This window comes from Thermobia domestica, chromosome 17 (genome assembly GCF_964235325.1).
Source record: "Thermobia domestica chromosome 17, izTheDome1.hap1.1, whole genome shotgun sequence".
In the NCBI taxonomy this organism is placed as follows: Eukaryota; Metazoa; Arthropoda; class Insecta; order Zygentoma; family Lepismatidae; genus Thermobia; species Thermobia domestica.
Window position 1 is genome coordinate 64,665,705 of NC_137470.1, and position 27,673 is coordinate 64,693,377.

Consider the following 27,673-nt stretch of genomic DNA (forward strand, 5'->3'; position numbering starts at 1 on the left):
TAATAATAATAATAATAATATTTGATTACTTTTGAACTTGTACGGCGAAATTACAGCACAATATGTTATTATTTCTGTATTTTTTCCTGGATTGTACGCTATTTCATTTATTAGTGGGTACTAATTTTTCTCCACTTCGTCGAATAAATGAATTTAGTTGTATCGTGCCGAAAATAAGTCCTTGACCGGGCAATGACGATTCCTTAGGAACCAAATACAGAGTATGAGAATTAAGTCTGTCATATATGTAGTTTAGTTTGGAGAAGATACTAAATTGTGAACCAAAGATTTAAGAACTACTCAAGTTATTAGTATAACTATGCCGAAGATTACTGACTTATATCTTCATAAAAGAAATACGAAAGACCTTTTGGAACTAAGAAAACTGACGTATAACTTTGTAAGCGGAGGGAAACATACCTACTGTAAACACAGTAAAGACAAATCGTTTATCGCGTAGTGATGGTGATTCAGTGGTCAAGGTGCCTTGTCAGTAATCTGGAGGTTCTGGGATTTGACCCCCGTCAGGAAATATTCTTGTTTTTTTTCCTTAAGAGTTTTGTTGCGATTGAATGGCAATGGCACGTTTTATTATCTTCAGATATTTGAATTTACACACAATCATAGTCATACGTCTTGCAAATAAAATCAGAAAAATAAACACACTGCTAAAAAAACTGCACTTATTTAATATAAAACACATTTACACGTGACGTTTCGATCTTCTAGCCAAGATCCTCATCATTCTCATCTCTGCCAAGATCCTCAGATCCAGAGTGTACGTCTGATGAGAATCTGTAAATGTGTTTTTGTATTAAATAAGTGCAGTCTTGTTCATCAGTGTGTTTATTTTTATGATATTTGAATACTCGTATGTTTCAGCACTTGAACCGTCAAATCTTCGCGAATAATTATAGTAATAATAATAATTATTATCTCGTAGCACATTAAAAGTTAGAAGCTTATTATCGCCTAGGACGCACCATTAAAAACAGAAACGTGACTTTTGGCAAGAATATTTCGGTTTTGTTTAATTTTGTGAGCGATAATAAAAATAGTACTACTACTATTACTACTACTACTACTACTACTACTACTACTACTACTACTACTACTAATAATAATAATAATAATAATAATAATAATAATAAAATAATAAAGTCAAATTGTCATTATTATTAGTAGTATGAGACATATTGTATTAAAATCTATAAAAATTGCCCTTAACATTAAACAAAGGTACAACATAGTCAAAAATTGGAAAGAAGTGTCCGAACAACCAGAACATATTCTTTGCGTTCATCCCTAGAACTAGCTAAATGTTACAAGAAAGGTTTCCAGGCAAATTTAATGTAGATAACAGGGCTACTGAACTCACAAGTCATAGGAAAATTGTTTTTTATGTTTTACCTTCAATGATTATGCCGGCTAACCTAAGGGAGATGTCGATGATAAGAATGAAAAATGGTGTAATAAAATAGTGGGAGGAAAGATAACCCTGGGAAAACCTACGCACACGGCGTTCAGCACATTGCACACTGGGAGGGAGCTGGTTAGAGCGGGATGAACCATTAAATTCACAAAACATCAGTCATAATAATAATAATAATAATAATAATAATAATAATAATAATAATAATAATATTTATTTTTAAAGTTGACCTAAAATTAGGCAAAACTTACAGAAAAGTCGGGATTTCGGGGAGAGAAGTCCGTACTTCCAAGACACATCTCTCCAACTACCAAAACTTTAAACCGAAGCCTTCCACTAAACTTTCATGTAGAAAGTGTTCTACTGTAAGTTGTCAGGGAAATATCTACAATGACCATAACTGAATATGACTGAACAATAAGGCATATAATAAAATAACTTTTAGAATATGCAATGTTAAATATAAAAGCTTTGCTCCAAACATACGTACACAGTCCATAATTCGATGAGCTCCGAAAAACGAGGTAACAAATTAGAGTCTACAGAGCAATTTTTATTTAAATAATGGACATGCACTTTTTCGAGAATCGAGATTAGACGAGAAACGTTTACGATAGTTTCCGTTTTTTTCTCGATTCTCGACTCCAAAGTGAGGCGATAATTTAAGTTAGCCTTGTCCTGTCTCGAATGTAAAATGTTAATTCTCGTCTCGATTTTGTTTGTTTTGTTTTTGAAACGAGATGATAAATTTTTCTTCTCGCTAGCAATATTAAACAAAACCGAAATATTCTCGCCAAAATTCACGTTTCTGCTTAGAATGGTATGACCTTAGCGATAATAAGCTCTTTTCTAAAATTTTCTATGAGATAATAATAATTATTATTTCTGAAGATTTGATAGTTCAAGTATTGAAACATCCGAGTATTCCAATATCTGAAAGTTATAAAACGTGTCATTGAAACACAATCGCGAACAAAAATCCGCAAGTAAAAAAACAAAAATAAGAAGAAGAATATTTCCAGACGAGGATCGGATCCCAGAACGTAAAGATAACTGGCAATTCGCTTTGACCACTGCACCACGATCACTATGGGATTAACGATTCGGCCTTACTGTGGTTACCTTAGGTACCTTTGAATCCGCTTGCAAAGTTACACGTTATTTATCTTTTTTTCAAAATGTCTTTCACATTTTTTTTTATTATGATATAAGTCAATAATCTTTGGTATATTTTATATTAATAACTTGATTTGTTCTAAAAGCTTTGGTTCACAATTTAGTAGCCCTATTTTCTCCATACTAAACTACATACATGACAGATTTACTTCCCATACTCTGCATTTGGTTCCTAACCAGTTGCCATTACCTGGTCAACGACTTATATCCGACACGCATATTTGCGTATCCCAAAAGTTTTAGTTATCCTCTGATCTCATTCGCCGATACAGATAGGACATCAAGGGTCATGACATACACATAGCAGAAAATAAACGTTAAATGCTGTCGGGTCCTCGTAGACGAGGATGTTAGCGCAACATGCTAGTAACGAAAATTGTTTTTGGCATGGATTTAAACCCGGCCCAAGATTGTTTTTAAATTTTCATAACACTTTTTGAATTAAAATAAGATTGCAGTCTTATTATACGGATCCATAGTAAAAGTATTGGAGCAGTACTAAAAGTTGTAGTAGTAGTAGTAGTAGTATCTTTAGTAGTGGTAGTAATAGTAGTAGTAGTACTAGGAACGGGTTAGTAGCCTCGGAAGGGTTATTTGTGTTCTGTTCTCGATATCAAATTGGTAAATTAAAGACTTGCCCAAATTTTTCTGTACATTTTACATGATTAACTTAAAACAGTATGCTAGGGTTGTGCGCGAATACTGAAACGTTTGGGATCGGCAAAAATGTGTCCGACACGATAAATTTTGGAGTAAATAACCTAGCCTCATGTGGCATGATGGTAGAAGGGTAACTTAGCGGACTTACAAGCAGTATAGATATCCAACCTAGGTTCAAATCTTGTTCACATCAAAGTAGTTTTTTTTTAGCAAACTCATTGTGAAGAATCGACTTCCCATACTAGACGAGCAAACCTTAAAAATGTGGAAGCAAACACCTGTATCTTGATAGAGACGATTTACGAATGTTGGTTGGGAAAGGGCAATGAAATTACCAGATCATTCAATACAGTTCATTGATCTGCAGCAGTTTTCGTGTTATCGTTCTCAGAAAGAAAAACCAACAATGTGTTAAGCAAAGTTTAGGTAGGGCAATCCTTGCAGTAGTGGTTATCATACAAGGCTTGCACGTGGAAGATCTCGGTTTAATTACCCGTCAGATAATATTGTCTTTTCGCATAAAACAATGGTACCAACTGTGCTAATTACAACGTTATGTCCACAATATATGAAACCGACACTGGATATTCGGAACACATAACTCTTCGGAGATGATTAGAAAATTGGTCACACTTTGGTTGTTTCAAAACAAGATTTTATTACTATTAGATTGACACAAAATTTGTTTCCATCCTATAATTCAATGTGTTTTATTCACATATGAAATTTGAAACATGCAAAATCTGATACATATATAAGGCACATCCAATTTACCTTTTGAACATTTGGAACTTTTTATTATGATACAGTTTGGACTTTCAATATATGGTGTTCCTGATAGAAATTTAGCAGTAAAGTAGCACTTATTCATTTTATCTTATTTTTTTCATTTCTATCCTTTCTTTCTTCTTGCTCAGTTCGTGTTAGTAGTAGTCTGCAACGGAATGTATGACCTACGTTACCTAGAGGATTTATTAGGATGTATTTCGAGACAGTACGTTCAATGAATACTACTGAATTTGCAACCGAAGTACGCGGAGACAAAGCATGTGTCAATCATTTCACATTATCCTAGATGTGTCACGGAGATCTATAGTTCTACTAGAACTTGAGCATTTTATTTGACCACCTAGTTTCGTATACATAATGAAAGTGACTTAATAAGTGCTTCATCATTGAGCATCATCATAATTAGAGCATGATCTATATATTAGCATTATTATTAGTATTAGTATTAGTATTTCATTTCTATTATCTAGGTCTGTGCAATATGTCGATATATCGATTTCGTCGATATTGATTTTGACGTATATTAACATTCGGTATCCCGAATATATCGACATCGATATATCAACATACTCAATTTTCGATATCGATATTCGTTGGGCGAGGTATAGGTGGCCCCATAGACTTAAGATATATGAAAAAATGAAACATAATTTTTACAATAATGTTTCCTAATGACAATTTCTTTATGACCACAAATCGAAATGTAAAGAAATCCATTGCAAATTTGCAATATTATATACTGTAACTTCGTAGCGGCCGGAATTTTTCAGTCGCAGAAAATTATAAACAAAAAAGCAACATTGCCTTCACGATAAGACAGGGGAGGTTCCAGGACGGACTTCTGGGGGGGCGGTGGGTAGTAAAACTGCTACTTACAACAACTTTTAATACGTTCAAACTCTGGGATGGGTTTTACTTATATATAAAGTTAAAACATCTTTTTCTGGAGTGCAATCGCCTCGATCGTCTCCCCTTGATGAGCCCCTGCGATAAAAAGACGTTTTTCTTAACAATTTATTTTATTCGCTATTTGCAGTTTGTCACACTGTTATGTATCTAACAAAATTGAGGTTTGGTCCAACGCCTTTCAAATTCTCAACCATCCCAAAGACTGTGTATCTTGGGGTGCTTACTATTGCAGGAAGGGAGAGTTGCAGGTAGTAATGCACTTTTGGAGTTGTCCGTACATCTCTTTATTATCATTATTTCATGAGTGTTTCATTTCCACCCGAGGAAGGGTGGGCCTTGGAAAAAAATAACTTCTTTGTAACTGGATATATTTTAGTTGAGACTAATGAAGTGATGCTCCTTATTTTCGTTTTTCCTTTTTGCATTTTTTAGTTACCCAACATAATACAGTTTCCGTTTTGTAATTTCTTGTTTTATGTTAAATCAATTCGCCATTCAAAAACGACCGTTTACTCCGGGAAACGAACCACAACTGCTCACATCAAGACCCGTCTCCACTGTAGCTGGGACTTTTGATCGATAAGTAAATTAGTACATTATATTTTCAAGTGATGTACAAATTTTATTTCGTATTAAGTTATGGACTACTCTTTGGACTGATTTTAAATTTTCTGTTTTATGTAACAATATGGTTATAAACAACGATATGTTAATAGTGATATGGGTTTCCAACAGTGTGAAAATTTGAAAATCTTTGTTTGGTGGGACAACGTTCGGCCAACGGGACTAGAATCTGCAGGTGCAATAATTCAAAAAAATGAAATGAAATCTTTGAGTTTTACGTCCCACGATTATGCCGGTTAGGCTAAAGGAGACGGTGATTATGAGAAATGAATGAAATGGTGGAATGAAGAAAGTGGGAGGAAACGGGAGAACCCCGAGAAAACCCACGCACACGGTGTTTGTCCACCACAAAGTTCACTTGGCGGGAGCTGGGATTGATCCCGGAACCCCAAGCACCAGAGGTGAACGCTCTACCACTGAACCACCGCGGTGCAATAATTCAAAATGAAACAATAATGCCTTATCCCTCCCTCTCACACATAAATATGATATGAAATCTGTCAGGCTAGTGCTCATCCTTTATCTTTTAGTCATAACCTATTTTTCTGTCTCAACTTTTCCCCAAGTAGTCATTTTCAAAAATAAAACATTTGAATTTTATTTATATTCAACCATTTAAGTGCCGTGTTGTGTATCAGTTTCATCCCCAATTGTTACATTATTCTATGAGTATTTTACAGATTATTCTGAGCTACAACTGATCTCACAGCACTGGCACATGGCGGAGATGCTGTGAGGCTTGATCCGTTGTAACGATCCCAAATCTCCAAATATTTTGCATTTATCGAGAAGCACATGGTAGTAGATGTTTTGATATTTAATAGTGTTTCAAGCACAAAATAGAGATAGCTGTGAGGATTACGCCCTTGGAAAGTTAGGCATATTAGAGATGTCAAAAGATAAATCCTATTGAGCTGAATATAATGACGATGCATTTTAAGTAACGATTACAGTGTAATTTATATTTTTTTTCTGAGAGAAATTGAGTAGAGTTACTTTTAGCCCGTCCTCGCTACGTTTGTGCATTAACTCAGAGTAATTTGTGCTTTATTGTTTCTTAGTTGAATGTTTAAGTAGGTGAGAAGAGAAGATTTTGCCAAATTGTTATAATTTGTTTTTCTTTCTGATAGCACATAAGAAGTGTGATTTATATTTTGGTGTTGGATATATATATGTATAGTAGTGTAAGATATTTATTTATTTGTGTGATTAGGAATAGTGATTTAGAATAATAGTTATAATGGAAAATACTTTCGTCATTTCAACTACGTTAAATCGTTTAGTAGAACCCCAGATTTTCAGGCAAATTGAACGACTCACTTAAGTTGTTTTTAATCAATTTGATGACTTTTCTATCCTTCATAACCTTCAAGATGTACTAAAACGTGATTTGTTGCCATATTTTTTTTAGAAAATGTTGCTCGCGCCTTTTTTAGCTTTACAATGGACCGTAGAATATGACAATCTTATGTATGTTCGGATTAAGACGAAATTAATAGAGGCTTATCAAGATAACATAGTGTCACAAGTTTTATAGCAAGAAACGGGAGATAGAGAACAGTTAGATTCTGAATCTGTTTTAGATTAAATTTTTCATAAGTGGAAATTAGTACTAGAGTACAATCCGAAGATGCCGTTAACCGAGCAAACGAACTTGATAATCGACGGGCTATTGTCTTGGTTTTATTCTGTAGTGTTAAGAAAATTCTTTACGTGTGTTATGGAGTTAGCAAAGTTCTTAAGTTTAGAGGAAAAAAATATTTTCTTGCCAGCATGGGTAGTCAGCGATCGAAGTCCTTGGCAATAACAGACGAACATTGGATACATCCTGTTGGTAATAATGCTATAGAGTGAAAATAAAATACTTAAATTTTGATATTAACAACGCAAATGAAGCTGTAATTCAGCCTGAAGGAAAAATAGCTCGATAGCTCAGTTGCAAAGTATCAAAGTCCAACTTGAAGACCTGGTGCAACGAACTGCGCTCTCAAAAACTATTCACGTACACAAAGAAAATATCTGTGTGTATACAATCTTATGAGCTTTCTCGGTTGAAGCGTAGAAATCCATCCTTTGCACCTTAGAAAGGTAAGCACAGAAATCCATCCAACCTCATATTCACAGCCTATTGCTTCTATAAATACATGTAAATCAGAATGTTAAGTGGAATAATAGGAATAAAGCGCACAGTAGTGTGTGTAACAATACTAGAAATAGTAAGCAATATTATGTCCCTATTTAATATGAAGCTAACTTGCCTCATGTTAAAGTATGTATTGATAACAAGCCGCATCTATTTCTATTGGATTCAGGCCACACTATTAGCATAATTTCTGAGAATATTTAAGTAAAAGCATAAAATAATCAATTGAACTACCATCTCAAGAACGTGATGAAGTCGCTTTGGTGAAATTTAAATTAGGATTACAATATTTTACACATCCTTTTCGAGTATACAGGGTGGTCGTGCATGAATGTCGGAAAATTCAGGAGATGAATCTACAGGTAAAAACAAGCAAAAAATGTCATATGAACATTGGGTGAATGCGGCTTCGTTTGGACGCTAGAGGCGTCTGAAATGTCACCTTCCGAGGCGGCAATTTGCAATATCTCAAGAACGGAGAGAAATACGAATGTCGGGTCAAAACATATCAAAGGAAACCTCATCCGAAGAATCCAATTATGCATAAGTAATGGCGAAACAGTGGCGGCGCTAGAGGGGGGCACAAAGAAAGTGAATGAAACATGGAGAAAAGTGAACAATTTACACTGAAAAATTGTAGGAGGGGATGTTACTTGGAACATGCAACAACAAATGTTAATGAACAAAGGCAACAACGACTAGTCTGTCGGGACTTTATGGGAGGCGGATTGTAGGAATACAGTATCTTTGTAATGGTGAGAAATAGGAATGTCGGGTCAAAAGATATCAAAGGAAATCCCATCCGAAGAATCCAATTATGTATAAGTGATGGCGAAACAGTGGCGGCGCCAGGGGGAGCACAAAGAAAGTGAATGAAACGCTGAGAAAAGTTGAAATTGGTGAAAACACAACTATTTGAAAGCAATCAGGAAACAAGGAATACAACTCTAGGTGTACTGTATGATACATGTCCGATGACAGAGGGCGCATAGCTACAGTAGGTGGAACAAGGGGGCGTGCAGAGCGTCGCGTAGTAGAGTTAGTTATAGGAGTAGTGAACGCGTGGGTAACGAGAGCGTTCGCATCGAAGGTGCTGAGGACAGCGCACAGTTCATTCGTACTGAATGGGGCAATGACCGTAACAGCACAAGCGTTTTAGTGCTACACTCTACAGGCAGGGCAGTGATCCATGTCTATGTGAATGTGGTTTACTTTGTTTCGTGTGAAACAGTGTTGATGTTCACAAGCGCGGGACGAACAAGTGCTATGTGTAATGCACCACAATGAATAGGGTAGTATACACTAACGCCGAAATGGCAGATATGCATTTGATGTACGGCTTAGCGGAAGGTAATGCAGAAGAAGCACGTAGGTTATATGCGGAACGCTACCCAGATCGACAAATTCCAGCACCGGGGATGTTTATTCGTATTCATCAGCGATTGCGGGACACTGGGTCATTCCTTCCCAACACAGACATTCCGAGACGACGACGCGTTCGAACACCCCCACTGGAAGAGAGGGTACTCCGACATGTGACCCGGAACCCGAGTATTAGTACCCGACGAATAGCAAGGCAGGAACACGTTTCGCATCAAGTCGTGCTAAGCATCTTGCATAGTAATAATCTCAGACCATACCACGTACAACGAACGCATGCGTTATACGATGGTGACTATGAAACCCGACGACGTTTCTGTCGTTGGTTATACCGCCGCTGCCGTGTATCACCAGCCTTTCTAACACAGGTATTGTTCTCGGATGAGGCATTATTCACACGGGATGGCATCACAAATTTCCACAATGACCATCGATGGGCACGCAACAACCCGCATGCAATTGTAGAGACGAAGCATCAACAGCGTTTCCAATTGCACGTGTGGGCTGGTATTATTGGCGACAACGTTGTGGGACCACACTTCTTACCACAGCGATTGAACGCAATATCTTATCTCCAGTTTCTGACTCAGAACCTACCTATTCTGCTTGAAGATGTGCCACTGAGGGCACGACAGTGTATGCGGTTTATGCATGATGGCGCCCCTGCCCACTCATGTCACACCATTCGTGCATATCTGAACAAAACATTTCCACGCAGGTGGATAGGTCGTGGTGGAAGACAAGCATGGCCTCCACGTTCACCCGACCTGAATCCCTAGATTTTTCCTGTGGGGTTACGTGAAGAGTCTCGTGTATATACGGCCCCTGCATGATGTTGAAGATCTTCGCCAGCGTGTATGTGCTGCATTTGCCACATTACGGCAAACGCCAGCGATATTGGCACCAGTCAGAGAATCCTTACGCCATCGTGAAACTGTCTGTCTCGAAGAACAAGGAGGACATATTGAAAAGCTGCTATAGAACGGCATTATGTTGACCATGGTAAGTACAATGACTCTTGTTTTTACAGTACACTGGGTCTCATCTTCCATACGTGTTTTTCTACGATCTGCACGTTTCATCACTAAGAGTGTTTAACAGTTTCTTTGCAGCTCCCATGCGCCGCCACTGTTCCGCAGTACGTGTGCATAATTGGATTCTTCGGATGGGATTTCCTTTGATATCTTTTCACCCGACATTTCTATTTCTCACCATTACAAATATACTGTATTCCTACAACCCGCCTCCCATAAAGTCCCGACAGACTAGCCGTTGTTGCCTTTGTTCATTAACATTTGTTGTTGCATGTTCCAAGTAACATCTCCTCCTACAATTTTTCAGTGTAAATTGTTCACTTTTCTCCATGTTTCATTCACTTTCTTTGTGACCCCTTTAGTGCCGCCACTGTTTCGCCATTACTTATGCATAATTGGATTCTTCGGATGGGGTTTCCTTTGATATGTTTTGACCCGACATTCGTATTTCTCTCCGTTCTTGAGATATTGCAAATTGCCGCCTCGGAAGGTGACATTTCAGACGCCTCTAGCGTCCAAACGAAGCCGCATTCACCCAATGTTCATATGACATTTTTTGCTTGTTTTTACCTGTAGATTCATCTCCTGAATTTTCCGACATTCATGCACGACCACCCTGTATAAAGATTTTCCGTATAATAGTATGATTGGCCAAGATTTCTTGAAAAATCATCTTGCAATGGTTGATGACTATAAGAATTATTTTAGTTTTATTAAATTTGGTTTTCCTCCAAGAGTTGAATTGCCGCCATACGTATCTTTTGATGAAATTTCTAATCATATAGCGAAATTGTATAATCTTCAAATTTTAGAGGCTCTTTCTGTTGTTTTACCTCCGAATTCCAGTGTTCAGGTTATATTACAGGAAGTAAATGATCTTGCATGTACTAGCAATTTACTTGTTCCTAATGACTTAATAGATACGCAGACAGAAATTTTGTGCAAAAATCAGTTGTAGACGAAATTCACTCAGTAATTTTTGTAGTTAATCCTATCAAAAGTAAACTCTATTTTAAAAAGAAATGTTGTTTTGGGCTCTGCCGAACATGTTATCAGTAGTACCAACCACCACAAACAAAATTGCGCTAATAATATCGTATGGCAAGTAAATGCTGTAGATACAAAGTCTTTCCCTGAAAGTTACGATAAATACCGTGTAAATGTTAACGTTGAGTTGTTGCCACATGAAAAACATCAAGTATATGATTTACTAGAGTAATATTGTTCTAGGTTTCTTAAAGTGAATTTGATTATGATAGTGCTAAAGGATATAAGCATAAAATTGTATTAGCAGACAATACTCCAGTCAGTCGCCCGCAATTTGCCATCCCATATCATCTACGGGATGAGATTAAGAAATAAATATATATTTTATTGAAAAGTAAGATTTTGACCCTAGTATTAGTCCAAATAATTCTACGGTAATGATTGTTAAAAGATATTCTTGGTCACACTGTTAGTAAATATGATTCGTCTATTTCGAAACAAATAATCAACTCAATTTCCAACTATCAGCGTCCCAAAAGTAAGAAACAAGTTAGAAGATTTTTGTGTATTGGCTTTTTTGTTAGTTCATATTTGCCTAATTTCAGTCAATTGGCAGAAGCGTTACTTTCATTGTTGAAAAAATGCTAATTTTCGTTGGAAAGAACCGCAAGAAACAGCATTCAAAAATAGCAAGCAAATATCATTTCAGGTCCTTATTTTATGAAATATAAGCCTGATTGTAATCTTTATCTCTATTTTGAGACCAGCAAAATTGCCCTTTCTGGACCAATTAAGCAATCTCAAAATTCACCTGATGATACAAATCTGGTTCCTATTAGTTATTGTAATCGTGCGACGTCTCCTAGCGAAAAAAAAATACACCCATACAAGCTTGAATTACTAGTGTCGCTATATTCTTTACGTTCATTTAGACATTTTCTTTTGGGACGTCATTTTTATTTGAAGACGGATTGACACAATTTGCTTTACTTGAAACAAACAAAGAACGTAAGTAAAATTTTTAGATGGTTGAGTGAAATTGAATCGTATGATTTTACTATTTTACATATTAGTGGCTAAAGCAATATAGCAGCAGATGCTATTCCATGATTTTCGAACAACCCTACAGATTTGGAAGATGAGAAAAAGAATCAAGACGATCCGAAAATTTTGTTTATTCAGGACATAGCAAATTCACATTCAATTTCAGATGAACCAAGTTTGGCAACAGAGCATCGTAAATATGATTTTTCTTGATTGGAGGAGAAAGAAGATATAAATCCTAAATAGAACGCCAAGCGGTATATTTTACTATTCAGGATGGTATTTTGTGTAGATAATAGAAAACTTCTCAAGGTATAAAATGTTGGTTGCAGTTCCTACTTCTTTGAGTTATAAAGTTTTTAATGTCTGTCATACTTTTGCTTTGGAACCAGCTCATTCTGGTTATTCCAAAACATATGATATGTTAGTAAAAGCATTGTATTTTCCGAACATGAAGAAACTCATATATCAAAAATGTAGCGAGTGCACAACCTGTCAGATATCAAAGTCGAAAGTTTATTCTCCGTATGGTACATTCCATACTTGTTCTTCAGTTCCGCCCTTCTAACCGCTTACACATCGATGTAGGTGGGAATTATTCTCTCAATTGTATGTTAAATCACAAATATTTTGTGGTAGTAGTCGACTGTGGTTCTAGATACATAATTCCTGATTCTATTCCTGATCTTACAGCAAACACTTTGTCTTCATTTCTTTATCATAAAGTACTTTTAAACTTTGGAATTTTCTACGAAATTGTTTTAGATAAAGATAGTTCATTTACTAGCGGATTCTTTAAAGAATTATGTTCCATTATTGGAGATAACATGCGTTTTGTAAATGTACATGGGCATTACACTAATGGTGTTTGTGAAATTAGTATTCGAAATATAAAACCACGATTAAAATCAGCCTTATATGACAGAGATTTAGGACAGTGGATTGATTTGTTACAGCTCATAGTTTTTTTCGCTTAACATTACCAAGAATTTATAGTCTCAAATTACAATAGTTGAATGTCTTTTTGGTTTCAAATCTAGGTTACTTCGTCAGGCAATTTTAAACACCCCGTGTCAATATGAAGATAATGCCATTCGTTTACAGCAACTTCAAGAGATTTGGGACAAAGCGCAAGAAAATCTTTAGAAACGTCATAAATCGGCGACAAAATTTTTGACAACACTCATACGAAACCTGCTTTAAAAAAAGGAGAAAGTGTTGGATAGTAGATACTACAAGGAAGAAAGGTCACGCCTAACATTCTACGGTAAGTTCAGTGGTCCAGGCATAATTGAACGAGTGGAAAATCCAAATTCCTATTTTGTTAAGTACAAGACCACTCGATGATCTTACAAGACAGACAGCATAGCGGTCCAGAGATTGAAGAAGTTTTATGAAAAGGAAAACCCGGAAGATGAAGACCATGAAGACTCTGACGAAGAGATCCCGGTCAACATCTACACGGAAGACCTTACGATAAAGAACAAGAAGAGGAGACGCGAAGACCATAAAGCCCCACCCACTGAAAAGATTTTCAACACCAGGGGTAATGTATAGAAGAAGAAGTTTTCATCGCTTCTCTTCATATTAAAGATGTTGTAATTTCCGAAAATCTACCGACATGGGCAACTATAGGGAAGAATTCCACAGAAGAAAAACCACAATTTGCTTGTAATGCTGCCATTAATCAGAAGATTAGTATATATAAAGGTAATATAGTTTATATAAAAGCAGGTGCCTTGGTTAATCCGAAGAATGAAACCTTAACTCCATTAGGTGGTGCAGATAAATCTATTCAAGAAGCAGCTGGAACTGAATTTTTAGAAGAATATTTGAGTATATAATCACTGAAGCCAGGAGAAGCGAAAATTGTTAATAGTTATCGTTTACCAGCTAATTATGTAATTATGGCGTTTGGACCGCGGAATTCAGAGACGATTTTACGAGAAACATAAAAATTGTTTTAAAATAATGTTGGAGAATGACCTTTCTACAATTGTACTACCTAACATTTCTACTGGAGCCTATGTTAGATGCCTAATTTCCTATGTTAGAAGCTGCCAAAATTGCTTTGTCTACAACAAGATAAATTTAGAGGAACATCTAGATGACGTAGGCCATGCGTATTTTGTGTTCATGATAGAGAAAATTGGGACATTTATCATCGATTACTTCCAATATATTTTCCTATTGATGGAGAACTGTTAGTCCGTCTGTCCGCACGTAACATCTATGTAGATTACTTTTCTTTGAAGATATAATTGTGGATAGGAACACTTTGTAGTTGGATGATGAATTATCTTTTAGCACTGGCCACGCTTAGAATTTAGTTAATCATGATTTTCAATTGTGCATCGAAATCCACCGGGGGAACACTTCGATGCTTGGAGAACTTCAAAGAGTTGGAAATGAATTTTCGAATTACTAGGTTATTTACGATCACCTAGCCTCGTTATCATTTTCGGAACACGTTTGTATATTCAAGACTTGTAATATTCTATTCGCTTGGACAACGTATAACTACAGAAGTTTCTTACTTTTATACTTTTGGAAATGTGAGTATGAGAAAAATAGAGAAAATGAGCGTCACGCATATGAATTGACATTTAGATGGATACATCAAGAAGAAACAAGAAGATTGATGTCTAGACTGCAAGAACCATGCTCCATCCATTTCGATGTCCAGGATTCGATGCCATGATCGATGTCCAGGATTTGATACCCGAAGATGACGAGATTTAAGAGAAGATGAAGATAAGAAGAATTTATATGTTAGTTACGGTTGTAGATTACATGTTGTGAATAGTTATATCGTATTGATTTTCTATAGTTTGATAACAGCCAGTATATGGGGCTTTAACCATATTTTGAAATCCTTTTCCAGTGAACGGACGCTTTAAGCCTAAACAAATTAAAGCTCATTTTTCTCAAACTGAAATCAGTACCCTTCTTGTGCCGCCTAAATTTACTATCTTTGGTTAGCTAGATAGTATTACACGGTTTTTTTCTTCTCGAGTATTAGTCAGATTTTATATTGAAGTTATTTTCTGTATTAGAGGAATATATATATATATATATATATATATATATATATATATGTTTATATTATATTGTACTACATTTATGAGAGATTCATTTACTTGATTATGATTTTCTTATTTTTATTATAATTCACATCTAAGTCTATAATTATTTGCATTGGTAATAATTAAATTATTATTCCTACCTTTCCCGATCTATCCTAAAGAGCACTAATGGAACTCCACACTAACACTTTAAAACACTTGTCACTTACAATGGTATTTTGCAAGTACTAATAATTTTTCTTTTTCTTACTTTCCGTCTTCCCAGAGACGCTGTCGACACATGTTCAAGGTTACCCAGTGACATGAACTGTTTTTAAATACATACTCAGCAGATTGTAATGGATGCTTGATTCAAAACAAATAATATACTACATAAAGAATTATTTATCTTCCGCAGAGCTCCTTCGTAGCTAAGCGGTTAGCGTACGCGCCTTTCGCGTGAGAGATCCGGGTTCAATTCCCGGCGGAAGCTCATGTGGTTCGGATTCCACGTCTCATATAGCCTCGCTGCTGAACGGGGAGTTAAAGTTAAAATCAACTCAACCCGACTCTTTCCCTTCCACAAACATTTTTTTGGTACTTTTCGATAATATTTTTATTGTACTACGGAAAATAAAAATTTTCGTATATTTTCAGTTGCGAGGAGGGGTGTGAAGTATCTGTGAAGTAACAGTGATATGAGTGTCAGATGACTGTGTAAACTCTTAACTTAGTTCGCTAAATTCAATTACTTTATTATATTCCATTTATCAACGACAGAACTATGGACATTTAAAATCCAACGGAACTAAACTTTTTTATTAATGTTGTACATCGCCAGACAATTGAAATAAGCATGTATTTGCTAATTGTTACCTCTAGAAATTGTCAATAAATGCGACTAGTTTCCTTCTTGCCTTTCCGTGTGTCTTTCCGCCAAGCTTGACATATCCTGGTTCATTGAACCTCAGACTTATCGTTTTTCGATTAAGCAAAAACCATGGAGGACATATCGACGGGAGGTATTCAACACAAGGCTTAGGAAGCTGCAGAATCGTAGTGACAGACACGTCGCCCCATTGGAGAGCAACGAACTCCATGTCTTGGGATTACCATTCTGTTGGTACATCGCCGCAGATTCAACAGAGTCCAATATCTGACTATTGGAATGAAAGTGTAGAAGAACATAATTGGAAACGCATCAAAAGAAGACAACACGACGCCTCTGGCAGTCCAGCAGGATTAAAATAAAGTTGTTGGCTCACTCCAGTACATGTAGGCTCCTCCAGTTAAAACTATTCATCATCCAGAAGACCAGGACGGCACCAGTTCAATCGGATCTGTTAGGCTAATAGTCATCCTTTATCTTATAGTCATAACCTGCTTCTCTCTCTCAAGTTTTCCCCAACTAGTAATTTTCAAAATTAAAACCTTTTAATTTTACTTAAGTTCACCCATAATTTTGCAGTTAAGTACCGTGTTGTGCATCAGTTCCATTCCCAATTGTTATCTTATTCTATGAGTATTTTAGAGATTATTCTGAGCTACTACTGACAGCACAGCACGGGCACACAAGTTTCACAACTCCCTTCCCAGATCCCAAGGTATAAACATCTTATTTTAATAATTGTATTCCTAAACACATTTTTCTACCGGCCCTTTTCTTTCCTTCTAGGTTACATATAGATATAAAAATAGAAATACAGATCTATTTTAAATAAGAGGTTCAAATACCAAATTTCATGTTTCTAACCTTCAGATATTCCGAAATATCAACGTCTTATTACAATATTTGCAATCTCCACGCCTTTTTCTTCCACTTTTTACTAAAATATTATAAGAAACGCTGGAACATGTGTCAAATTATTTCAAATGGGAATTCCAAATACCAAATTTCAAGTCTCTAACCGTAAGGCATTCGGAGATACAACCATCTTTTAGAAACTCTTCAAATCCTATTTCCCCCCTTCCCCGTTGAATTTCCAAAACTCCTTCCTTACTGGTACCCTACATCACATATCTTATGTATGTATTTGGTACTGTCCAAATTTCAAGTTTCCAGATTCAGTAGTTTGAGCCATGCGTTGATCAATCAATTTGTCACTCACTCTGAAGTTTGTCTTTTGTATTTTGAGATATGTGTATGTATTTAAGTCATAGCGTAACTAGTGGGGGCAATGTTGTCCCCCAGAATACCATTACAATACTATATGATCACTGAAAAATTCTTTCATTCTCAGAAATAAGGGGCCATATCTCCTCTTCGGTGAGTTTTTGGCTACGCCACTGATATCCAGTGCATGTTCTTGTAAAGGAAATATGGTTCTTCATAATAACTTGTATGTCTTTCATGATGGTAATATTTGCCTGCAAATTGGGTTTGCTAACTGTGAACGCTATGTTAACTGTGCAGTACAGCCACAATACATGCACAAGTTTAATGATTGAAAATATCTTCACAAGATGTCAGCTAAAATGTAAACAGAATTACGTAATTTTCTTTATTTAATTCTAAGGGTATATAAAAGAAAATGACAAAACTTGTAAAACTATTTATTCTTTATATAATTCGAGTTAGCATTTTAAAATATCTTTTATCATTAGTTGTTGCACGCGAGAACAAAGAAATACCTGTATATAACGTATATATATATATATATATGCGTTGCGGTGTTATACAAGGATCAATACATGCGAAATGGTACAAAAATGGTGAAAATGGTCGCTCAACCATCTACGAAAATTATAAAAAAATGAGTGTGACGAACCGCGTGTATGAGAAGATCAATAAAATCATTCACATTTTCGTATGTGCAAGTGTTCCTAAATGGCGGTCATCTTTGTTGTCGGTGGAGTGATAATTTTGCCATCCCAAGAGTTTACGAAAATTACAGTTGATCAGGGCGTACGAATGAGACGAACACGAAACAATATACGAATGTTTACAGATGAGATTGATATACACGGAGAATATAAACCTTTTTTGTCTAAGGGCCAATCCTATCATCTTCTAATAACTTCTGATATAAATATCCTCCTGACGTCTTTCTGATAAGTTTTCTTCAACATCTTGATCAGCTGGTTGTTACTGTGACTATGGGGCAGCTCTCTAGTTTCATCTTGCTCGTTTCCCCCATATATTTGAAGAACTGCTCACGCTAACACTTAGCTGTTGTCACAAGAGAAAAATATTGGTAAACACCAAAAGTTACTTGGGAATAATGATATGACATCCCCAATACAAGAAAATGGTTCTATAAGAATCTTTGTTACGTACCTTGCTGAATTCTCTTAAAGCTGAGTGAGACGATACTCCGACGGTCCTCGCACTCACTGACGGAACACTTGAGGGATGGCTCTTGAATCACTGAGGGCTGGGAATCCTCAGACTTTTAAAAGATATCGGGTCACACCCAAATCTCGTGGTGATCAGACCATAAATTGCGTCAGATTCCTAAATATGGAAACCTATTGCACGTTTTGCCTTCTCATTGGTTCTCACCAACTTCCGCACTCAGGATACGTTACAGATGACACATGTACACGTGTACAATATCCGACGCATGATGCAATGTCACGGGTCCAATCATCTGTAAGCACTGTCTACACTCTTAAAAATTTCCTTGCTCAGAAATGAGAAAAATGCATGTTCAAAACAAAATAAGTAATTTTTACTCATATTTGAGACAAAATCTCTCATTATTTTCAAACGTGTTTTCATTTGTAAGCTCAAGGCCAATTTTCAGGTTCCCATTTATGAGATTTTATCAGTTCTTAAAAATGAGAATGAAATAGTGCGTGATTTGTAATGTAATACATGAGTGAAAAATAAAGGTAACAATCTTACCGAAATAATATTACTATGTTTTACTAGGGTCTAATATTGCTAGGACTTAATTAGTATACAGGAAACGAGATAAAAGATTTCAGTTGTAGCCGTGTGCGAATGGATGTGAGAACGCAGTATGGTGATGCGGCTGAGGTGGCGTATGAATACACCATACCATTACGAAAGTCGAGAAAGTAAACAGCATGTGAAAATAAACATATAGATTTATCAGCCAACATTCTTGGAAGTTACTACCTGCGTTTTATTAAAATTGATATTGTAATGTAAGTTCATTTAGTTTAATGGTGGAACACTATTGTGGTAATTGATCCTAGTTTACAGTAAGAGTAAAGGTAAAGAATAAATGGATCAATTACTGTAATTATTCTTTTTGTTATGTAGTAATAAGTAGAATGGGAAGGTATGCCAATGTTTTACACCCCTTCCCTTAGTTATAAGGTGCAAAATAGCTTATATATGGAAACAAAGAACACGTAAATCATCTGTGAAGTTAGAAACAGCGTTGAAAAAAGTGTGATTTATTATTATGGAATTGTAATGCAAAGGTATTTTGTACTTATCACCTAGCATAGATTGGCGCCTCCTCTTTTCCTAACCTGTAATCTTTCTAATGACATACATTTGCAGGTTATTTGTGACATATAGTCACTGTGCGAATTGAATATTTCGTGCAGATTGATTATACGAATCCATACAACAATTCATGAAATATATACTTCTTTCTGAATTTACTTTCTGCACTTGCATTTCCAGGTGCAGATTCACTTTAAGATGTCTTGTTACACCAACCAACCTGCGCTAGATAGTCACTAAAAAGCACGAATGCTATCTAACCGAGTCAGGGCAGGAGTATAACGGGAGTGCATCCGTATGAAGCAGACGCGTCAACGATGGTAGTTATAAGGGTTAAGGAGGATTATGGAAACTCACTGTTTTTACGATACAAAGATATATTTTTGATAAAGTCATTTGTTTGTTACATTGAGGTGTACACTTACATTCCCCGGCACAGATTCACTTTAGGTCTTGTGCTACAACACCAAACAACTAGGTGGCCACTTAAAAGTACGAATGCTATCTAACCGGGTCAGGGCAGAAGTGGAGCAAAGAGGCCCGCGGAAGGGAAGCAGGCGCGTCAGCAATGGCGGGTATACGCGTAAAGAAAGACTCTGGGAAACCACTCTTTTGACGATGCAAAGATATGTTTTTTAAAGTCATTTGCTTGTTACATTGTACTTACATTCCCCGGTGCAGATTCACTTTAAGATGTCTTGTGCAAAATACAACCAACATGTGCTAGGTAGCGACTAAAACGCACGAATGCTATTTAACCGAGTCAGTTCATGTACGCAGTATGTATTTCGTAGGGGGCAGGCTCGTCAGCGATGATGTGTATGCTCGTAAACAATTATTATAAAAAACACCGATTTCATGATACAAAGATATCGTTTTTGTGAAAGTCATTTGTTCGTTACATTCGTCGCACGTCATATTTCCTTTATTAATTTACCACTACTTATCTTATGGGCGAATACCATACAAGGTTCGACCTTCATTAATGTATTTACACGTAAATACGCATATCACAGGTAAGAGCACACCATATTTTGATTACTTACACACTAGTCCATTAAAATATTACTACAAATTTCTTCTGTAAATTTTACAAATATGTGGATTCGTATAATCAATCTCTACCGAATATTTTTCCCAGGGGAGAGATGAATTTCACCTATATATGTATCCAATTTCACCCATATACGCATCCAGTCGTCACTCACGTACACTATCAATATAGATAAAATTTGAATAGTTGTCTCTACCAGGGACGAAAATTTTCTCCAGGGGCGTTAAATTTTTTCTCATAGGAGAAGTCATTGGCATCCCTCGTCAGTTCGCACACTGCATATAGCAATATACCCATTTGTTATTAATTTATCGTAGGGGCCGCGATAGCTAAGTGGTAGAGCGTTCACTTGTGGTGCATGAGGTTCTTGGTTCGATCCCAACTCGAGGCAAGTGGGCTTTGTGGTGGATAAACACAGTGTGCGTGGGTTTCCTCGGGATTCTTTCGTTTTTTCACTTTCTTTATTCCTCTATCTTATTTATTCTCATCACCAGCGTCTCCTGTAGCCTACTCGATACAACAGTGGACGTAAAAGCAAAGATTTCAGTTTTTCTTAACGTCTCAAGATTGTGCTCCAAGGCTAAGGGAGACAGTGATAAAGATGGATAATAATATTGTAGTGAAAATGAGGACATTCGTTGCTTGGCAGTTTTTAGAGAATTCATCTGCTTATTTTTTTTGGTTTGTTGTAAAACAAATATTTCGTAATATAGGAATAAAAATTTCTTGAGACGAAGGTTTAAATATGATATATTTTAAATATTATAAGTGAAGGTGTTTATTTAATATGCATTCTGTATGTACTAATTGTTTGGATTTTTTGCATGTTTATATTTTGTTTATACCTTTTTCCCTTCTCCTTATCGTATTTGAGAACCCAGTTTCTGTGCGCCGTTTCTCGCTTTGGAGAAAGACATTTCTCAATTCTTTTTGAGAAATGTGTTTCTCAATATGGGGGTTATGTGCCTCATTTGCTCAGATGTTTCTTTCTCAATTTTAAGAAAGAATACATTTTTTCTCAAATTTGAGAAAGCATTTGCACCCCGAGAAATGAGACATAATTCCTCGCGTTTGAGTCATTATTTCTCAAAATGATTTGAGAAAATCGAAATCTCACTTTTAAGAATGTATTACTCGGTGCACAGATAAGAAACGGATGTTCTCAAATACGAGGATTTTTTTCTCGAATTTAAGAAACCATTTTTAACAGTGTAAATTTCCTATGTTACTCCCTTGTTGCGGTCATAGTTCAATATCAGGTATCCTGTTTTTGTATTATCAATTATCTTCACTGAGTAAGCTTCCTATAATATTGCGTCGTTGTGATAATATCAATTATCTTCATCCTTTGCACATTTCCCTTCTCTTGTTGCTAACTCTAAGCAAACCAAGAGAACAAAAGTGTCTGAATAAACCCAATAATTCAACTTTCCTCAATTAAGGGCAAAGGTAAAAATATTTTAAGTTTATCGCCACATACTCACTGCTTCATAATTTTCGACTCTGAAAATTACCAAGAAGTGAGGGAGGCATAGTCTGAACATGGGGAACTTAGTTTTGAATGACCCTCTTACGTGAGAATTTTACTATTATGTAGCTAACACTATGGATTGAAGGAAAGGATGATTCATTTGGTAAGCGATAATGATCATTTAGTAAGGGAAAATACTTTACAGTCGAACCTAACATTCGTATGGTTGCAATTCGTCCTTACCAAATAGAACGATTAATATCTTTGTAAATCACATTTAACAAAATATAAATTATGATAGTGTCTCCATAAGGCTTAAATACAAGTCATAACACATATAATGAGACACAGTGAAACACATTGATATACGAAGAAATACAATTAAAAAATTACGGTATAGTTATATATATGAAAGTAATAGTTACAAAACTACACTTGTTATTGAGTACATGAATGTGCAGAAAACAAAATAATTGCGATACAAAGGACTTCAGAATGGAGTAAGTTGAATCACAACAATGCTCAACTGTAGTCATTGGTTATCATCAATCAGAAGTAATCATCATTAGTAGAAATTATACAGAAAACCAGAATAAACATACATCAAGGTACATACTTGTCAGATTCACATGCAGAACTAAAATTTGTCTAAATATGACTCATTACAATAAGGACTTATTAAAATAATTGATTGCCCCACATATCAAACGTTTCGTTGTTTTGTTTATGAATTTTATCTTGGATGTTTACAATCTAAAATAGAGATCTTAAAAGACTGGAGCACTGAATTAATTTGTCACACGAAATATCTACGTCACTCATTGAAATGCTATTACAGTTATACTACACAAATGATTTGACTGTACATAATTCACAGCAAATATATTCAATGGGCAAGGTCGTATGATTCACGTCTATATGGAATGTTTGAACATTTAGAAGGTCGAATATTCAATGAGTCTGTGTTAGCAAAGAACATGCAATAAAAATAAACAAAACTAAAATGAAACAAATAAGAAATAAAGACTTGCTAAAATAGACCATGGGCTAAAGAATTAATTACAATTGCTAATACTGACTGGTGGTAAAAGAGTAAAATTTGAAATGGTAAAAGAATAATATAAAAATTAGAAGAACGAAATAGGGTTCCGATACCTGGTAAAATAGTGAACTCTATTCGTGAGATAATTTCAAAATTATAAATACTTAGCATTTACATGAAACATGGCTTGAAACATGAAATCAATTTTCAGTATTCATAACTACTGTCAATTTAATTTGTATTACACAAATGAATGGCATTTAATATATATATATATATATATATATATATATATATATATATATATATATATATATATATATATATATATTGCTGCTGTCCCATAATTTCTAATTACGAGGGAATTCAAAGAGTTACATTTAACATCCTTGAGAGATATACACAACAGTTTGTGAGGGACCAATAGAGATCAACACCAGTTTTTACATTGGGTAGGGTCGTATTTGTTTCCATTAAACATACTAATCATAATACCATACTACCATGCGGAATCAAAGGTAGGACTGTCGTCACTTCTTCTCGTAGATTTTGTATATTTTTATAATGAATTTAGTAATTAAGATATATATATATATATATATATATATATATATATATATATATATATATATATATATATATATATATATATATGTGTGTGTGTGTGTGTGAGTGTGTGTGTTTAAAAAAAGAAACATCAATATTAGAACTTGTTAAGTGAAATGACTATCAGTCTGGGCTTGTCAGGAATCAGCATGACAGTGAAACTATAAGGTTGGAACCCTTTTTCGTCATGATAGGTTTCGTTTCAAAACCGGGGTAGTTAGTGTTCTTTCTCTCTATTTCTCTTTATGAGATTTGGGAGCGTACTCAGAAAGGAGTGAAGAAAAAAAGAAAAACTGAAACATTAATTCCCATCCGGGGAATCGAACTGATATCTATTTGGGCCTGGAACCTCCATATCTACTGGTGATAAACCGAAGTAACCAAATGGAGAATATTTTAATCATCTACATTTAGTTTAATTAATTTCTTGCTTTCAATACAGAACTTTGTCGTGGACACTCATTTGTAATCATGGTTTTAGCTAAAGCCACAGTAGTTTGATATGGGTTTCTTGTTTACAAGTTATAACGGCATAACTGGATACGTGTGGTAAATCAGCTAACAAAGTGTTTACAAGATTTCATTTGGAGAATGAAGTTTCTTTCTTTTCTCGTATTAAAGTCAACTATAATCCTTTTTCTGCTTTTGAATTCACACAAGTTGTACGGCTTAATAGTGAGAATTTACTGAAAATGTATTGGGTTGGATACTCATTCCTCAGAACATTGTTCCGTGTATGGTGCCACTCTCCATATAAGGAAGGCAAATATTGTCTCGAAATTTTATTGGAATTTAGAATTCGGCGGAAAGGCTGGGCAGGAAACTTACTTGAATCTTTAGGGAAGTGAAAGGCTTTTGACCACGTAGTCCATCTTTACTAGTTCGCGGGACAGGATGCTATTTCTGTGTGTCGTTAAATGTATTCTTGTTTTTTTTTTCTGTTTTTTGTGTAAGTGCGTGTGTCGGGTGAAGATAAACCACTACATTATTATGGTGTGTGAAAGTGAGAGATAGTATATAGTTAAACGTGATAACGTGTTAATGATTAGTGTTATTAACTGTTGTTGTTGTCGTTGATCGGGTCGGTCTGTAGTTTTAATTATTCAAAGTTCTTGGTTTTCATACATTGAGACTACTATGCAAATTAACCAAGTAATGGCGGTTCAACTAATAGGTGTTGTGGCAAGTAGAACTTCTTTCTTTCTTTTATTTGATTCTTCCTCATGAATTTTCTGCGATTAAGAGTAAGTGTATTAACTGGGTACTCTTATTAAGACGTATTAAGACGAATTATTAATATAAGACGTATTATTAAGACGTCCGTGTAACGTGCGTTCCTGTCACCACGGCATGGCGCGTCCTCAGGTTGCGGATCGAGGAGAAGGCCTCTAGATATAGAGTTTAGCTGAGAATATACTGAATAAGCAGTCGCGGACAGCCGACTAGGAGTGGTCCTACCAGTTGCTTGTTTGGGTAAGGTTAAAAAACTCATCCTGTAAAAGAAAAGCACTTGTTCAGAAATATTCACAAAAGCCTCGGACAAGGACTGATAACTTGGTACGACCTCACCAAAAGAAAATGGACATGAGATTTGGAACATGGTATATTATGAGTCATTATAGGGCAGGCGCGTTAAAATCCGTAACGAGTGAGTTAGAGAAATACAGGATGGACGTAGTAGGAGTTCAGGAAGTTAGGTGGGAAGTAAATTGATCTGTGAATTCCGGAAATTTTACGTTCTTTTACGGGGAAAGAAATAAAAATCCCCAGTTAGAAACAGGGTTTTTCGTTCATAAACGTAAGTTACCAACAATTAAACAGGTTGAATTTGTTACTGACAGACTTTCTTTTATTACTCTTAAGGGACGGTGGTGTGATATTATTATTTTAAATGTACATGCCCCAACTGAAGATAAGGATGACGATATAAAAGACAGTTTTTACGAAGAAGTGGAACGGATATTTGACCAACTCCCGCGATACCATATGAAAATTCTATAAGGGGATTTCAATGCAAAGGTAAGACGAGAGGATATTTTCAAACCGATCATTGGGAACGAAAGTCTGCATAAGGAAAGTAATGACAACGGTGTTAGACTCGTGAACTTTGCAACATCCAAAAACCTAATCGTGAAGAGTACAAAATTCCCACATCGCGACGTTCATAAATACACTTGGACGTCACCAGACGGGAAAACGCATAATGAAATTGACCACGTTTTAGTAGATAGAAGAAGGCAATCTAGCATAATTGATGTCGTGTCGTTTAGAGGGGCTGACTGTGACACTGACCACTACCTGGTAGCAGCGATTATACGAGTGAGGTTCTCATTGAATAAAGGTAATATTCATTGTCCGAAAACGGAGAGATTCAATTTAAAGAAATTAGAAGAGAGCCAGGTAAGACAGAAATACCAGATTGAAGTTTCTAATAGATTCTCGGCTGAAGAAGATTCGGAGTGCACTAGTGTTGAGGATACTTAGATTGAAATTAGAGATAGCATTAAAATTTCAGCAAAAGAAAAAAATGGGACATGCGGAAATACGTAGGAACAAACCATGGTTCGACCAGGAATGCATAAAACTAGCAGAGAAGAGGAAACAGGCAAAATTACGCTGGATACAAAATCCGAATGAAATAACTACACAAAATTTCGCAAATACCAAGCGGGAAACTTCCAAAACTTTTAGAACAAAGAAACGCGATTTTCTGAAAGCTAAAATTAAGGAACTTGAAGATAATTGTAAAAATAAAAACATCCGGGACATCTATAAGGGAATCAACGAATTTAAGAAAAACTATCAAACTCGCGCTTATAGATTAAATAAATATGACGGTACAGTTCTCACTGACACGGATAGCATATTAAATAGATGGAAAGATTTCTTTGACGATTTGCTTAACACGCAACCAAAAACTAGTGTGCGTGAAGAAAAGGAGATACACACCGCAGAGCCGTATATTCCAGAACCCAAGCGAATAAAAGTAGAAACCGCTATAAAAAAAATTAAGAAACAAAAATCTCCGGGTGTAGATGAAATTCCGGCCGAGTTAATTTTAGCTGGAGGCGAAACATTGTGGAACAAGATACACACACTCATTCTCCTTATCTGGAACAAGGAAGAATTGCCATAAGAGTGGAAAGAATCAATCATTGTTCCAATTCACAAGAAAGGCGACAAAACTGACTGTAATAATTATCGAGGCTTTTTTCTTCTGTCAACATCCTATAAAATCCTTTCAAACATTCTATTAGCAAGACTGGCCCATACGAAGATGAAATTATTGGTGATTATCATTGCGGATTTAGATGAAATCGATCAACTATCGACCAAATATTTACCATTCGCCAAATAATCGAAAAAAGTGGGAATACAATACCCCGGTACATCAACTATTCATTGATTTTAGAAAGGCGTACGACTCGGTTAGGAGAGAAACAGTATACAACGTTCTTACAGAACTAATTAGATTAGCTAATTAGATTAATTAATATATGTTTAAATGAATCCCAAAGTAAAGTCCGGGTAGGAAAATTTTTGTCCAAGAGCTTTCACGTCCAAAATGGCATGAAACAAGGTGACGCGTTTTCGCCATTATTATTTAACTTTGTTCTGGAATTCGCTATAAGGAAAATCAAAGATAGAAACCAGGGCCACAGTTGAACGGTATTCACCAGGTTATGGCATATGCTGATGATGTAAATTTAATAGGGGATGATAAAAAAACAATAGAAAGAAATGCAGAGATCTCATTAAACGCTTGCAGGGACATGGGTTTGGAAGTAAATGCAGAGAAAACTAAATACATGGAAGTGCGTCGGTACCGGAATA